The 12,930-nt window shown below is 38.9% G+C and overlaps 1 pseudogene across 1 annotated transcript; it reads left to right on the forward strand.

Annotated features, from left to right (window-relative positions):
* Positions 1-10,344: 10,344 nt before the first annotated feature.
* Positions 10,345-11,791, forward strand: LOC105551496 (annotated as a pseudogene). The gene has a single exon (XR_001007867.1). The product of XR_001007867.1 is annotated as a heterogeneous nuclear ribonucleoprotein H-like (transcript).
* The last annotated feature ends 1,139 nt before the right edge of the window (positions 11,792-12,930 follow it).

Consider the following 12,930-nt stretch of genomic DNA (forward strand, 5'->3'; position numbering starts at 1 on the left):
GAGAGCTGAAGTCTAAAGGCTAGAAAATAAAGTTGAGGAAATCTTCCAGAAGATAGAAGAAAAGACGAAGAGATGAAGAATAGCCAACATCTGACTACTAGCAGTCCAGAAACACAGAACAGAGGAACGGAGGGGGAGAAATAATGAAAGAAGTGATACAATAAAATTCCCAAGAATTGAGGAGCATTTGTTTCCACATTGAAAGGGCCCACTGTAAACAGTATAATAAATGAAAATAAATCTACACTGAAGTACAAAACAGTGAAGTTTCAGAATATCAAGAATAAACAGAAAAAAATGTTTCCAGATAGGAAAAAAAGTAAGTCATATATAAAGGATCAAGGATGAGAATGGCTTTAGACTTAATAACAAAATCAGAAGCTAGAAAGCAATGGATCAATTCCTTTATAACTCTAATGGAAAATTATTTATCACCTAGGATGCTCTACCCATCAAAATAATCCGTCAGAAAGAAAGGTAAAATAAAGTTCCTGGAACTTTGCATTTTCCAACATGTTTATCTCCCATGTTTTTGAGATGTTAGTGAAAAAAGTGACTACCAAAACAAGAGCATAAGCCAAAACAAAAAGGAAAAATGGGCTCCCGAAAACAGGAAATTTCAAATATAAGAGAGAGAACTCCAGGAATGGTGGCCAAGGGAGATCCCAAGATGACAAGAATGCAGCAGGCTTGGAGAGCAACTAGCCCAAGTGAGGGGCAGGCGCCAGGCTCAAGGAGGGATATTTCCAATGAAAAAATACATGGAGAGGACCCAATGGATGTGACAGATGTTGAAACTTGAAACTTGAAAAGTTTTGCAGCGCTCTTGGAAAGTTTGGAGAAGGATGAGTAATAGGCTCAGTAAATTAAGGAAACCAAACAATGGCATAATTATTAATTCCAGGAAAAAGACAATGTTATATAAGAAAATATATTTAAAGTCCAATATGTGGCTCAGCTATGAATAACTACAGAATCACAACAACGAAAACATTAATGGATTTAACAAAAGTTATAACTATATTGAAAGGATGGGGTTAGGAAAGGATGCACATGTATGTGTGTTTGTGTATAGGATTGGTAAGAGACTTCAGTCTTTATCTTCCATAGTAAGTAAGAAGTCAATAGATAATGTCTAAAATTGAAAAAATTTTAAAATTTCAGTATAAGCATGTTCTTTATAGATATGGAAATAAACCCCAGAAAAAAAAAAAAAGCTAAAAGAATTGAAAGTGATTTTTTCTGTGAAGAAAGTTTAGCAATGGGAAGGGATGTAGCACTGTATTGCTGTTACTCATTTTAAGTCTTGGAGTGCCACTTGAATGTTTAAACTATGTACACGTATTACTTTGATAAAATGTAAAATTATATTTTAAAAGTGAATTAATAGGTGAATTAACAAGTGCTCTCCCCATGAAGGGAAACAGATGTCATTCTCAGTCTGACACCTCAACCATTTCCTCCCATGAGGAGCAATGTTGTGATTTGTTGTGTGGTGAGAGAGTCTAGATGAGGTCTTTTGTTTGTTTCATTTTGTTCTTTCTTTATTCCTTGTTTGTTTGGAAAATAAGAAAGTCATAGAAAGAGAGTTCTAAGACAGATAAATTGGTTGATGGATGGATAGTGTTTCCCATTTGAAGTGGGCTTTGAGGTGCAGCCCCTGAGGCAGCCCCCCATCTCATGCCTTGTTAGTGGAAAACATAGTAAAAGCATTTTAGATGCCTTTGATCCAGGAATTCCACTTTTAGACATTTATCTAAAAGACATAATCATGGAGTTTTCCAGAGATATATCATCAAGGATGGTCACCATGACAATGCTTATAAATACCAAAACAGATAAATTGTCATTTGTTTTAAAACCCAGAGCTTTTTGGAGAAATGGTTGATTTTAGGACTTGAAAAAGGAAAATACAGAATGTACCTGGAGTATCTTTGTAGTACCAGAAAGTAAGGAAATGTTGAAAAAGCAAAAGGATAGAGCATATCAAAGGGACACAGGAACCAATCTGAAAGAACTTACAGTCAAAGCCAGAACAATTTAAGCAAAAAAGTAAACAATATATACTGGATTATAATCCAAAGTATAAAATAAATATACATTACTTCATATTAATATTAATAAATGATTGAATAAATAAATGTGGAAGAAGAGACTAATTTTCCTTACAGACACATTCTAAGTGATCTGTAGATGCTGCTCTCTTTAAGAAGTGAATGAAGCTTAACTCCCTCTCTTCTCCCACCTTCAGGGCATGCTAGACTTAATGACTCACTTCCAAAGAACAGAGTTGGGAAAGACAAAAATAGTATTTTACAGTGGAGAAACCTGGCAAACACCACCTTAACCAATTAATGAAAGTTAGTATCACCAGTGATGTTATATAGATATAACCAACCCCTGATATGATGTGACAAGAAAGGTATTTCATCTTTGTAGTTTCTTTCCAAAAACCCACAAGCCCAGTCTCGCAATGAAGAAAACATCAGAAAAACCCAAGTTTGAGGACATTTTACAGGATATCTAGTCAACACTCTTCAAAACCGTCAAGGTCATGAAAACCAAGGAAAGACTGAGAAACTGTCACAGACCAGAGGAGACTGGGAAGATATGACGACTCAGTGTAATATGATAGCTTGCATTGGATCCTGGAACAGAAAAAGGACATTAGTGGAAAAACTGGTGAAATCCAAATATAAGTCCAGAGTTTGGCTAATAGTAATGTACCATTCATGATCTGCTTTTTAGTTTTGACAAATGTACCATAATAATATAAAATGTTGCCATGGGGAAAACAGTAAGGGGTATTCAGGAACTCTCTGTATTATCTTTGCAACTTTTTTTTTTGGTGGGGTAGGGGTTCAGAGTCTTGCTCTGTCACCCAGGCTGGAGTGTAGTGGTGCGATCTTGGCTCACTGCAACTTCCGCCTCCTGGGTTCAAGCGATTCTCCTGTCTCAGCCTCCAGAGTAGCTAGGATTACAGGCATGCACCACCATGCGCGGCTAATTTTTGTATTTTTAGTAGAGACAAGGTTTCACCATGGTGGCCAGGCTGGTCTTCAAGTAATCCACCCACCTTTTGGCCTCCAAAAGTGCTGGGATTACAGGTGTGAGCCACTGCGCCCAGCCCTATCTTTGCAACTTTTCTTTGTTGTTGTTGTTGTTGTTGTTTCTGTCACTTAGGCTGGAACGCAGTGGCGCGATCTTGGCTCCCCACAACCTCTGCCTCCCAGGTTCAAGTGATTCTCCTGCCTCAGCCTCCCAAGTAGCTGGGATTACAGGTGCACACCACCATGCCCAGCTAATTTCTGTATTTTTAGTAGAGATGGGATTTCACTATGTTGGCCAGGCTGGTCTCAAACTCCTGACCTCGTGATCCACCTGCCTCAGCCTCCCAAAGTGCTGGGATTACAGGTGTGAGCCAGCATGTCCAGCCAACAACTTTTCTATAAATCTAAATTTATTCCAAAATAAAAAGTTTATTTTTAAATTCCAGAAAGTATAATAGGTCACCTGCTTGAGCACACAGGTTACCCAGAGTACTGGTACTAGTATTCAAAATCAGAGAATATTTTGTAACATGATAAAATATAGATTTTTTTTTCCAAGATGGAGTCTTGCTCTGTCACCCAGGGTGGAGTGCAGCGGCACAATCTCGGCTCACTGAACTCTGCCTAGGTTCAAGCGATTCTCCTATTTCAGCCTCCCAAGTATCTGGGATTACAGGCGCATGACACCACACCTGGTTAATTTTTGTATTTTTAGTAGAGACGGAGTTTCTACTACAGACATGTTGGCCAGGCTGGTCTTGAACTCCTGACCTCGTGATCCACCCACCTCAGAATTTTAAAGCTAGAAGGAGACTTAGAAATGAGTCTGCACCCTTCACTTTTATAGATGAGAAAACTCAGTCTCTGATTTGCCCAAGGTAAATCATTAGCAGCAGAGCCAAGATTAGAATTTATCCAGGTCTTAACGTTCCCAGTTAAAATGTACAGAAATACTATGGGGTCAATTCCTATTTTGGAGAGGCAGAGAACCAAACAATAGGAATCAGAATATAAAAGTTAAGAAATCATTATGCCTTCAATATTTACAGCTGGGACTTCCAGGTTCTGGTTCCCCATGTAAGGAGCTTAAACAGCGTAACTCTGTCCTAACAACAAGTAAAAAGTTAAACTGAAAATCAACAATTCTTCTTAGATCCATCAGAGAAGTGAGGTCACTAGACAAACCACTGTCCCCAAAATTGGAGAGACAGACAGGTGGATATACAGAGAATCACAACTCACCAGAACACAAACCCATTTCCACAGGAACCAGTACCAGGGTAGGAAAACCTGAACTATCATTGTTAAATCACTCAAGGTTCAGTGTGGAAAAGTATGAGAGTCAAAAACTCCAGGGAGCCCAAGTCATAAAGAGGCCCTCACACTTTGTGAGTTTTACTTCCAGGAGCTCGTATGAGAACCACCAAGTTCTCATAGCAAAGATTAGAGAAAAATAGCAGGTAGCAGAGGGACAGAGGGGAGTAAACATTGTGAAATACACTAGAACATTTTGTTCTTCTTAACAAGGCCTGCTGTATTATTCCATTCTCACACTGCTATGAAGAAATACCCAAGACTGGGTAATTTATAATGGAAAGAGGTTTCCTTTATAAATTCCACATGGCTCAGGAGGGCTCAGGAAACTTACAATCATGGTAGAAGGCAAAGGAGAAGTAGGCACCTTCTTCACAGGGCAACAGGATGGACTCACTCATTATCATGAGAACAGCATGAGGGAAATAGCCCCCGTGTTCCAATTACCTCCACCTGGCCCTGCCCTTGACACGTGGGGATTATAGGGATCACAATTCAAGATGAGATTTTGGGTGGGGACACCGCCAAACCATATCACCTGCCCTCAAGAGAAACTATTTTACAAGAGGCTAACCTAATGGGAAAGAAAATACTCCACTACAGCCCCCTCTTGCCATCCTGTACCACCTAAGGCAGTAGAGAAAAAAAGAAAAACTGAGGATCATTTGTGAAGTTCACAGTCCAGAGGCACAGGCTCACTAAAAGACTGAGACCTAATCATAGGACTGTCAAACACTTCCTCTCCCTTCACATCTTACCATTACCTCACTAAAGGTCTGTTTACCCCAGTTCCTTTTACCTAGTACATCATGTTCACCTTTCAACAAAATGTTATAAGGCATACTAAAAGGTAAAAAACACAGTTTAAAGAGACAAAGCAAGCATCACAAACAGACCCTGATATGGTAGGGATGTTGGAATTATCAGACTATAAATATAAAATAACTATGATTAATATGCTAAGGGTGAGTGGAAAAAGTAGACAATTTGCAAGAACAGATGGATATCATAAGCACAGAATGGAAATTCTAAGTAAGCATAAAAAAGAGATGCTAGAGGTTAAAAACACTATAACAAAAATGAAGACTGCCTTTATTAGGGTCATAGGTAGACTGGACATAGCTGAAGAAATAATTTCTGAGTTTGAGGATGTGACAATGGAAACTTGCAAAGTGGAAAAGCAAAGAGAAAAAAACTAAAAATAAACAAACAACAGTGTCTAAGAATTGCAGGACAACTGCAAAAGGTGTAACATACTCATAATGGGAATACCAGAAAGGGAAGAAAGAAAAAAGAACAGAAACAATATTTAAAGCAGTAAAAACAGAGATTTTCCCAAATTAACATCAGACAACAAACCAAGGATCCAATAAACTCAGAGAACACCAAGTGGGATAAATTCCAGAAAAACTACATGCAGGTATATCATTAAAACTGTAGAAAATGAAAAATAAAACTACTGTTTTTCACTTACACATAAACAATATTAATCAGATACATTGTTATAATTATTATTACTTTAAACAAACTGCTATCTGTTAGGTCAAGTCACAATAAGAAAAATAGAAGTGTTTCTTTTACCTTCACTTATTTCTTCTGTGATCTCTTCTGTTCCTTATGTAGATCTGAGTTTCTGACTCATATTATTTATCTCTCTTGGAAGAACTTTTAACGTTTCTTCCAAGGCAGGTCTACCGGCAACAAATTATCTCAATTTTTGTTTGAGTTTTTATTCCTCCTTCACTTTGAAGGATAATTTCATAGGATAAACAATTCTAGGTTGGTGGGGTTGTTTTTCTCTTAACACTTTAAATATTTCATTCTACTTTCTTCTTCCTTATATGATTTCTGAGGAGACATTGGATGTAATTATTTTATTTATGCCTTTATAGGAAAGGTGGTTTATTTCCCCCTCTGGCTCCTCAGCATCACACAATATACCATGTAACAAACTTGCACATGTACCCCATGATTCTAAACTAAAAGTTGAAATTACAAATAAATAAAGCAAAAAAAAAAAAAAAAATCATGAATTAGCAATGGTCATGCTAGCACCAAATATATACCAAACACTTCAATAAAGAAAGCTGCAGAAGGAAGATTGCATTTCACACACACAAACAAAAGGAAATAAAAGAAACCCGCTTTAAATATAAAGACACATATAGATTAAATATAAATGGATAGAGAAAGAGATATCATGCTAACACTAATCAAAAGAAAGTTGAAATAGCTGCCTTAATTTCAGAAAAAGCAGACTCCAGAGCAAGAAAAGTTATCAGGGATAAAGAGGGACATTATACAATGGCCAATTCTCCAAGAAGACATAACAGTCCTTAATTTGTATGCATCTAACAACAGAGCATCAAAATACATGAGGCAAAAACTGACAGAACTACAATGGAAAATAGAAGAATTCACTATGACAGCTGAAGATATTGACATCCCTCTATTGGAAGTGGACAAACCCAATAGGCAGAAAATCAGCAACTACATAGTTGAACTCAAAATTCATAGCTGCAGAATATCATTATCTTCATTCTGTAAATAAGAGCAGGAACTCACCGGCAATATGTAAGATCTGCCACAGAGAACTTAACAGGGAGTGGAGGACATATTTCCCACCACTGACTGCACTACTTCCTTCTAAAGCACTCCAGAAAAATATGACATGTTTCTCTTTCTGGAAATCATTAGAAAACGTTGTTCACTTCCTGCAGAATCAAGCAATGTTTTCTGAAATCCCAATTTTCTTTCTACCATGATTTCTGGGACCACAGGAAACACTGTGATAAGATTGCTAAAGAAATAAATGCTTCCTCTCCTTTTTCAAATCTAATTTGGTACTGATAATGTAATTGGGGAATCCTAACTGCACCAACCATGGCTAAGATAAACATGTAAAGTGGATCCCCATGTGTGGGCACATGCATGCAAAAGGGAAGATTAACCTGAACAGAACGGGTGCTGGGGACAACTTGAGAATGCAGGGCCTAAAGAAGCTGGGCTGCAGAAACATGCTGATGAGGGCTAACATAGGATGTGGCAGCAGCAAGGTGGGGCAGAGCTAAGCATGTAACAGAGAACACAACAGGGTACAATCGCAGACGAGACTGGCTGGAATGGACAATTAACACAATTGAATCAAGTAACACTAAGGCTGGAAGGGGAGAGATTCAATCCACCAAGCCCAGACTTTCAACGCAATTCCACAAACATAACTCAAAGTTGGATCCTGTGCTTGACACTGTGGAAGCAAAACTGAGTAAGGAACAGGCCCCACCCAGGAAAAGTCCACAACTTAAGTGGGAAAACGGACATGTAAACAAAGTGCTATAAATGAAAATGGCAAGTGCTGTCAGAGGTGTGTATAAAATGCTATGGGAAATGGGAAAGGGAAGTCATTAATTCCACCCTAAGTGATGTGAGTCCCTGAAAGTTACTTAGAGAAAGGGACATTTCAGCAGACTATGTTAATTGAAAGTAAATGTTCAAAATGATAAAGTGACAAGTATTCCTGGTAGAGGTGTGGAACAACTAGGCATTTACTGGCACCTGCAATGGGGCCTCAAAGCCATGCTGGTAGCCTTTGACTATACCTCGCATATAGTCCCATACACCTCCCATAGTGGGTCCAACAGTGGCCCACAGAAGATATGTCTACCTGGTACCCTAATATGACCTTACTTGGAATTGAGTCTTTGCTGATATAATTAAGGTAATTAAGATCTTGAAATGTGGTCATTCTGGATTAGTGTGGCCCTTAATCTAGTAACCAGTGTCCTTGTAAGAAACAGAAGAGACAGACACAGAGAGGCACAAGGAAAAAGCCACATGACTAAGTAGAGATTGGCATGTTGTGTCTACAAATCAAGAAGCACCAAGGACTGCTGGAGCCACCACAAGCTAGGAGGAGAGGCATGAAATAAGGTCAGGGGCAGTGGCTCATGCCTGTAATCCCAGCATTTTAGGAGGCTGATGTGGGAGGATTGCTTGAGGCCAGGAGTTCAACACCAGCTTGGGCAACATAGCAAGACCATCTCTTTTAAAAAATTTTTTTTGTAAAGAAAAACATGGAACAGATTCTCCCTCAGAGACTCCGGAAAGAACCCTGCTGACATCTTGATTTTGGACTTTTGTTCTCCAGAACTGTGAGAGAATAAATTTCTGTTGTTTTTAGCCACCAAGTTTGTGGTAATTTGCTACAACATCCCTAGGAAATGAAGAATACACCCTTTCATCAACATAGGATCCCAGGTTACATGTGGTCCATAGACCTGGCTAAGTCACTGGATCCTCTCACCTGGGAATGTGAAACAAAGTCAGCTGAGTGGAGCTACCAGGTGATGGGTTCTGGCAGCCCTGTTTTAGACATACGAGAAAAGAAAGATGGCCAAGAGAAGAGTGAAAAAAAGCAAAGAGAGAAGCAAGGGTGAGAGTCCATGTGATGACTGACAGTTCAGTACGGGTGCTCATGTGGAACACATGAGACCCTACTGTATTAAGTCCCTGCCTATGGATGCCCATGACATTGCCTATTATATCAATGCAGTAAAATGCTGCTTATTAAAGTAGCTTGAACATGTTTTTGTTTCTTGCAACCAAATGATCCCCAATATAACCATGACGCTAAGAAGTAACTTAGTTTTAAGAAACCATGAGGAGGTGAAAATAAAATGGAAATTGCTAAACAAATGAATAAATTCAAAGTGTAAATTGATTGAGAAAGAAAAGGTAACAAGTGGAAAATTTTAGCAATAAAAGGTCTCTGAATAGAAAAACAAGCAAGTTTTATTTTATAATATAGCACATTGATTGTTTCAAGCCCCAGATTAGATCTTCAAATCAGGAGAGAGAATGATAAAGAGAGAGTATCAAATGGTCCAGAGACAGAAACAAGCACAGTTCTACTGAAAACCATTTACATCCCCCCCATGGAGTAGGTCTTGTGGTCCCTCTGCCTTGGATCAGGTCTCAATATCTTAATCCCAGATTAATTAATGGATTCCTTCAGTCTCTAAAGATGTAGAGACACATAGCATCAACTATGTGCCAAGGATGGTGGCAGGCCCTGAGATACGAAGATGAAGGTCCCAGCCACTATCAGTCAGTGGGCTCATCAAGGAAAGATGTAGAAACGGGCCATCATTACAGCTGTGAGAAAAATACAGGCATAAGAAAAACACAGGAATGTTCAGGGCAAGCATTTAATTTTGCCTGCAAAGTTCAGAGACAGCTACTCAAAGGAATATACATTTGAGCTGAATCCTAAAGAAATGAGTAGACAGATGTACACCAGTGGAATAAGACAGCAAAGGGCAGTCTAAACACAGAGAACATACAAAGCCTAGAAGGTGGAGAAAATGAAATTTCCTACTCCAAGAACAGCAGGTCCTTCGAAATGCCTACTACATCCCAATCCATGAAGGCAGGACTTTTTTTTTTCTGTTCTATTTGCTATTAAATTTCCAAGTCAATCATCAGAATGTAAGTTCCACAAAGGTGGTGATTTTGTCTTTTTTAGTCCCTGTGAAATCCATGGAGCTTAATCCAGTGTTCAATTCCCAAATCTTATGTTACTAACCTCATCTTAGCAGCATTTGACACAACTGATTCCTCTCCCCTTGACACTCTATCTTCTCTTGGCTTCCAGGCAGTAGTGTGCTGGTAAATGTTTAACAACAGGTTCTCCAGAAAAATTTTCAAAAGTTCCAATTTGTTGCCTTTGCTGATTTCTGTGATGTAAGTACTCCCACTATGGCCAATTTCAGTCTACCAGTGTGACTGCTGAGTTGGAAAGAGATGAACAGTAGTACACACCATTATGTAGTATTTCCGCCACACAGATGCAACAGCCATAATCTCAGGAGCATAGATATTAGTAAAGTCTACTAAAATAATTAAGAAGTGGGCCATTTCTTTTTAGCCCTGCCAAAGTCGAGTGTCTGGTCTGTTTTGACACCAGACCATGTAAGAGACAATGATGTTGCGCACTGAAGGTAGAGAGGGATTTATGGTGAAGGTCCATGGCCTGCCCTGGTCTTGCTCAGCCGATTAAGTGCAGCATTTTGCTTTTTTTTTTCTGACTACAAAATCCAAAATGAGGCTCAAGGTATTCATTTCATCTACACCAGAGAAGGCAGGCTGGGTGGCAAGGCTTTTGTTGAACTTGAATCAGAAGATGAAGTCAAATTGGCCCTGAAAAAAAGACAGAGAAACTATGGGACACAGTTTTGTTGAAGCATTCAAGTCAAACAACATTGAAATGGATTGGGTGTTGAAGCATACTGGTCCAAACAGTCCTGACAAGGCCAATGATGGCTTTGTACAGCTTAGAGGACTTCCCTTTGAATGCAGCAAGGAAGAAATTGCTCAGTTCTTCTCAAGGTTGGAAATCGTGCCAAATGGGTTAACATTGCCGGTGGACTCCAGGGGAGGAGTACAGGGGAGGCCTTCGTGCAGTCTGCTTCACAGGAAATAACTGAAAAGGCTCTCTAAAGAAACACAAGGAAATAATAGGACACAAGTATATTGAAATCTTTAAGAGCAGCAGGGCTGAAGTTAGAACTCACTACAATCCACCATAAAAGCTTATGGTCATGCAGAGGCCAGGTCCCATGATAGACCTGGGTCTGGCAGAGGGTTTAACAGCATTGGCAGAGGAGCTGGCTTTGAGAGGATGAGGCATGGTGCTTACTTATAGTGAAGGATATAGAGCCAGTGATAATTATAATGGCTATGGCTATGGATTTGGGTCAGATAGATTTGGAAGAGACCTCAATTATTGTTTTTCAGGAATGTCTGATCACAAATATGGGGATGGTGGCTCTACTTTCCAGAGCACACCAGGACGCAGTGTACACATGTGTGGATTACCTTACAGAGCTACTGAGAATGACATTTGTAATTTTTTTTCACTGTTCAATCCTGTGAGGGTACACATTGAAACTAGTCCTGATGGCACAGTAACTGGTGAAGCAGATGTTGAGTTTGCAACTCATGAAGATGCTGTGGCAGCTATGTCAAAAGACAAAGCAAATATGCAACACAGCGATGTAGAACCCTTCTTGAATTCTACAGCAGGAGCCAGCAGTAGTGCTTACGGTAGCCAAATGATGGGGGGCATGGACTTGTCAATCCAGTCCAGTTATGGTGGCCCAGCCAGCCAGCAGCTGAGAGGTGGTTATGGAGGTGGCTATGGTGGCCACAGCAGCATGAGTGGATATGACCAAGTTTTACAGGAAAACTTACGTGATTTTCTCAGACATTGCATAAGCAGCCAAGGAGCAATGAACAGCAGCTACTACAGTAATGGAAGCTGTGCATCTATAGGCATGAATGGAATGGGAGGGATGTCTACCATGTCCATTATGAGTGGTGGATGGGGAATATAATTGATCACTGACTCTTGCTCAATTTTTTTTAAAGAAAAACCCAAAACTTCAGTTTAACAGTTTCTGCAATACAAGCTTATGAGTTATGCTTACTCTCTAAGTGGAAATCAGTATTGTTACGAAGACTTAAGGCTCAGTATTTTTTTAACACAATACTCATCTAGGATGTAACAGTGAAGTTGAGTAAACTATAACTGTTAAACAAGTTCCAGCTTTGCTCAAGTTAGTTATATTATAGGATGTTCTTAAGCAGAAAGCGTATTGAGGTAAAAGGAGTTGAATTATGTTCACTGTTGCCCTTTGCTACATTGTACACTGTGTAGATGCATGCTGAAAGACGTGGTTTTTTGTGTGTGTGTGTCTGTCTACAATTAAAGTGAAACATTTTGGCATCTTTGTTAATTCTAGTTTTATTTAATAACCTGTAAGGCATGTAAATTTAGGATTTTTTTTTTTAATTAATGGAAAAAATTTGAGACACAATACCAATACTTTAGGATTTTGGTCTTGATGTTTGTATGAAATTCTGAGGCCTTGATTTAAGTCTTTCATTGTATTGTGATTTCCTTTTATGTATATTGTGTTAAGTAAAATTTGTCAAATAAATCCTCATTCAAAAAAAATTAGGAAGAAATGAGTTTTGAGTACTACTTTTTAAAAGTACAATTTATTTAATTAAGTTATATAATTTTTATTAATGACATACTTCAAGCTGTTCACTACATTCCAGAAAATTTACCAGTCAGCCCTCATGAGCTGATATAAGCTGGTTCCAGGATACCGTGGCTTCTGGAGCACCACACTCTCTTGGTTCTCCTCCTGCCTCACTGGTCTTTTTTCAGTCCCTTTACCTAGGCCTCCTGTTCTCCCTGACCTCTCTATGTTAAAGTGCCCCAAGGCTTAGACGGAAGGAATGGAGGGAGAAGGAAAGATGGAAGAGAGAGAGAGGAAAAAAAGAAAATCTACAAATGATTTATTTTTACTTTTAGCATATTTGTATTTTATGACATTTTGGAAAATACAACTTTACTATTTAATTAGAAAGTACATAACCTTTGTAAGTGATATGGCATCTAGAGGTGTGCTGTCCAATGCAGTAGCACTAGCTATAGGTGACTACTGAGCAACTGAAGTGTGACAATTCCAATCTGAGACATGCTGGAAATCCAATA

The sequence above is a fragment of the Mandrillus leucophaeus genome, unplaced genomic scaffold, assembly GCF_000951045.1.
Source record: "Mandrillus leucophaeus isolate KB7577 unplaced genomic scaffold, Mleu.le_1.0 Scaffold523, whole genome shotgun sequence".
Taxonomy (NCBI): domain Eukaryota; kingdom Metazoa; phylum Chordata; class Mammalia; order Primates; family Cercopithecidae; genus Mandrillus; species Mandrillus leucophaeus.